The following is a 4,670-nucleotide window of genomic DNA, read 5'->3' on the forward strand; positions in this document are numbered from 1 at the left end:
AACCTGGACATCCCAACAGACATCTGATTGACGAACCAGCACCGCCTAGGGGCCTAAGGAGTCATCTCCGTAAGCATTTTGAGGAAATACGGCACCTGAGAACCCAGCCGTATGAAGCGGAAAAACACGAGCAGGTCCTTGGTGAACTCCATAGACAGGCGTCGGACCTTTATGTCGGGAATTGCCCGGTGAATCCAGTACTTGAAGAAAAATATCCAGAACTCGCAGAAGAGGAACGCATACTCCCCAGGGAAACGCGTGTCACTCTTGCTCAACTTCGTTCTGGATACTGTAACAGGTTAAACTCTTACCTATCCAGAATCAACCCCGACATACAAAATGTATGCCCTGCTTGCAATGTGTCCCCACATTACACCAACCATCTCTTTAATTGTAATGTGGCACCAACGCCTCTAACACCCCTTTCCTTATGGTCCACCCCTGTTGAAACGGCAAGTTTCCTTGGACTCCCGTTAGAGGATATTGATGACAATTTGTGATCGGTCGCGGCTATTAGGTGGGGCGAGCATTGCTACAACAACGACAACAACAAAAAACGCACATTCATACATACCCGTGTATAGAATGTAAAATTCCTCATAATTGAAACAATGGGAAATGTATCAAGTGATTTTCTGTTCTTTCATTCTCTACTACGGCGTGGCCTGGCGTACAACCTACATGTTTGTAGTAATTACTAAAAAAATAATTTTTGAACAGTTGTGGCCCAGAAAAAAAAATTTTATTTAAAAATACGCCCGCCCGGTCACAGTGAGCTTTATTTTGAGGCAAGACAATCAATTTCGATAATATCGCCAGGAAAGGGAACACGCATATCTTTTGCACGGCTCATTGTAATTACATCTTCAAAGGAATATTCTGACGTTGGCACGCCAAGCGCTTTTGCCATGACTTCTCGTACATTCCTCGCATACAAATACGCATCTGATTTTTCCTCTTCTGACGGCGTATAAACAGGTAAATACTCAATTTCGCAACGATTATAAAATTGTGCGTTTGTTACCCAAATAAGCTTGAATATGCCTGGACCTTCCCCAGTCCATGTGAATGTGTCATACTTGTTGGGATATTAGCAATACCGGCTGCACTGGTACGCCCGGATAGAAGCGCCAGGCTAAAAATTAATCAATGCCTTACGATTTGTGCAGGTACCCTCAGAAAAGATAACCACCTGTGGCCATTCTTCCTCCGAACGTGCACGCTGTACAATCTGACGTATCGTATTTGGACATGAATTTACATCTTCGCGTTGCACATAAATCGGTTGAGAGAAGTTGATGATTTTGCCCAATAAGGGTATATCAGCCGTTTCACGCTTTGCTACAATTGATGGCGGCCCAGCTGTTACAACAATAATCGAGTCGACGTAGGAAGAGTGCGGTGCTACCACCAGAATTGGAGCTCGTTTAGGTGAGGCACGTTGCCCAACCGTTTTGACATGATAAAAAGACCCTGAAGCGTATAACATGCGCATAGCAGCGGCTGTGACTCGTTTAAAATGTCTACGCCAACCACTAATTGGTTTGGACATCACATCGTCAACTGTAAGACCATATAGACCAATGCAGGCAAACATCCATGCAGATAAAAGTGATAAAAAAACAGCCAACAACGCGAGTGGGAAGTAAAGCACGGTGAGCATATAAATCTATTCGTTTTGATGAGTTTTTCCTTAATTATAACCCATCATATTTATTTTAAGTTGTTTTTTATGATTCAATTTTAAAGTCATACGAATTTACATAACATGACATTTCCTTTTAATTGATTAAATGTGCTTTCCTTTTATCATGTCAAACATTATTTGTGCACAAAAGCGGTAGGGAGCCAAAGCGCTAAAAATATTTTTAAAATGAACAAGATAACAAAAATGCGTATTCCAATTGAGATAAAAAAATAAAGATGAACATGGTATTTCATGTATGCCTGTTAACGAGGATGACTATTCATATTTATTAGCGAAAATTCCAGGGCCTAAAAATTCGCCGTACGAAGGTGGCATATTTCAAGTGACCATTAATTTAGGCAGTCAATATCCTTTCCAACCACCTATATTCAAATTCTCTACAGCTATTTATCGCCGTTTTTTGGATATATTTTTTTGTATAGAGCGTACAGCTGCCGCTGCCACTCTCGCTTTGTGATCTTCAGATGTAATAGATTTTGTTGCTAAATTGTTGGCATAATCAACGCGTATTACTTGATCCAATGGCCTACGTTCCGCCAATTTTAGATGAGAAAAGTGGGGGAAAGTCTTCCATACCATCTCCCGTCATGTATAAAGCATAATGCCTAATGGATTTGAACGGAATCTCGGGGTACTGTATTGTTGCTTTTGTAACATACAAGGCCAATTACCTCAATATTATCTTTGCGCTGGCTAGTACGCAAATTTTTATTGGATAGTTACGATCCCTTTCCGGCAGCATACTTAGAAAGACATGTATGCTTTTCGTTTGTATTCCTGTCATATAAGTGCCATCAAATCGTGCATATTCCATAAATTTATTTTGAGCTTGTTTGGGACTATTCGCTAATGGTAGAGCGAGTTTACTTTTTATTGTTGATGCGATACCGCTACCACCTCCAGCATCATCAGTTACATCAACACTTTTGTCAAAAGAGGTGTGACATTTTTCCGTCAGTGAAAAGGCAAACGTGCTGACCAAGAAGATTCCGTGAACAACAAATTACAGGAGGAAAAAAAGTGGTAATGATCAGGTCCCAAGTTGAGCGATTAAGGGATCAAATGCTAAGTGGTTGAGAGCACAAATGTCACGAACATATTAGCGAGCTTACACTTGAAACTCTTACTCGCCAAAATTGCATTATAGATTGGTACTGGTTGACGTCAATGCTTAAAACGCATATGAGAGTTATGATGATTTGAGGCGTTACCGACTTTGAAGCAGATTCTCACACTGCCGAATATATTCTTAATAAATTAAGTTGCATTTTAAAAATGAAATCCAGTGAGGTTCGGCGTGAATTCCTACAATCAAGGGAACGAGAATTGGAAAAAAGGCACACCTCTTTGGCCAACGATTTTTTTTCTTAGCTTAGTTCTTTTGTGGAGGTATAAGAGTTAGTTCTTAAAATAGTCCGTGTGAAAGCCAATTTTGTATGCAAAATTTAAGTCAAATTATTGTGCTCATCAGATAAATTTAGTTTTTTTATTAATGCCATTATAGTTACGAAAACTTGGGTTGAAGTTTTTCAAGATATAATTTTACAGTATTATTAATTTGGGCGCGTTCGGTATTGATTTCGGTGCGCAATTCACGTAATTTTGCTCAAATCCCCCTTCTTGCTCTTCGACAAGGGCCTTTTCTTTCTCCTCCAGCTGACGTTTCACCTTCTGACATATGTCATCGGACCATTCAGAGTGTGTTGCTGGTGTATCTTGCTGTTTATTCAATAGATAATCGATGAGGATTTGTATTTCGGACCGATTAAGTTCAGCACGACGAAAGAGATTCATTAGCAATGAAACGCCAATTGCACCCGATTCGGAAAGTTTATCTAATGCCAAAATAATTCCTTCGTAGCGGCAGTTTCTTTGTTTTGTTTTTTACTCTGCTGAGGCAGAGAAAGAAAGTTGTTGGTTTTACTATTACCGCCGCTGATATTGTTGGCGTTGTTGGCATGTGTCTTCGGTGAACCATGACGTATCTTTTCCTCTTGCTGTTTCAATTCTTTAGCACCGTGCACAGAGGCGTCTGGTTCAACTACCGGTTGTTGTTGCTGTTGTGGTGGTGGTGGTTGTTCAACAACTGCTGCAACCATTGGCTTTTCAATAGTTAAATTTTTTTTCTTTTTAAAATATTTTTCTTCTTGAGCATGATCAACGTCCTCTAGTGTAGCAATGGCTGGTTCGTTTAACGCCGTTTCGTTAAATCGTGCCATTAAATTACGACGACTTATGCCAAAAGTTGATGGCACAATCATCCAAACATATCAAATATGATGAAAAAAAAAACAAAAGTGTTTAAGAATATGAATCATGAATGATACCTTGATGTTTCGATTAAAAAATACTTGTAAATTTGAACCTTTTCAATCATCTGAGGTATGATATTTGAATATCCTTTTTTTTGATGAGTCTAGCAATGTTCTTATCGTATTGAGTACATTAAGGCTTCTAAAATCTGAATACTTTAGTAATGGTGATATCTGGGGCAGGTGGGTTTTCCATCTGCGTTAGGCTTGCGATGGGCCTCGTTGCGCGCCAACGAGTGCAGCTGTTTTCTGTGGCAGAGCGGTTCGCCCGTCTGCGGTAGGTTTTTCTGTTGTCCTCGTTATGGGATAACGAGTGAATTTTGAGTTTGATTTTTTTTGAATATTTAAAAATTGAATGGGCCGGATAATGTCTTTGGTCTCGGTGACAGAGGCGGATCTGAATTAGGGTGCTTGGTTGGCCTCGTTCTGGGTGAGCGAGAGCTGGGGATGATTTTTATGAAAGCGGGGATGTGGAGGAACGGAAGGATTGTTAAGAGGAGCTCGTGGTCCTCTCACAATCTATCTCCGTAGGAAGAAGGATCAGTTTGACCAAAGGTCGTCTGACTTAACCCTTCTCGGTTATGAGGTCAACCACACGTACTCGGTTATCTTCGCCGGGGTGTACGTTGACGACTCTACCAGGTCCGTTG

General features: G+C 40.5%; 1 pseudogene; it reads right to left on the reverse strand.

Moving 5' to 3' along the window:
• Positions 1–778: 778 nt before the first annotated feature.
• LOC137254238 (lysophosphatidylcholine acyltransferase-like) lies at positions 779–3,969 on the reverse strand (annotated as a pseudogene).
• Positions 3,970–4,670: the final 701 nt, after the last annotated feature.

The sequence above is a fragment of the Eurosta solidaginis genome, chromosome 5 (assembly GCF_040869045.1).
Source record: "Eurosta solidaginis isolate ZX-2024a chromosome 5, ASM4086904v1, whole genome shotgun sequence".
Taxonomy (NCBI): Eukaryota; Metazoa; Arthropoda; class Insecta; order Diptera; family Tephritidae; genus Eurosta; species Eurosta solidaginis.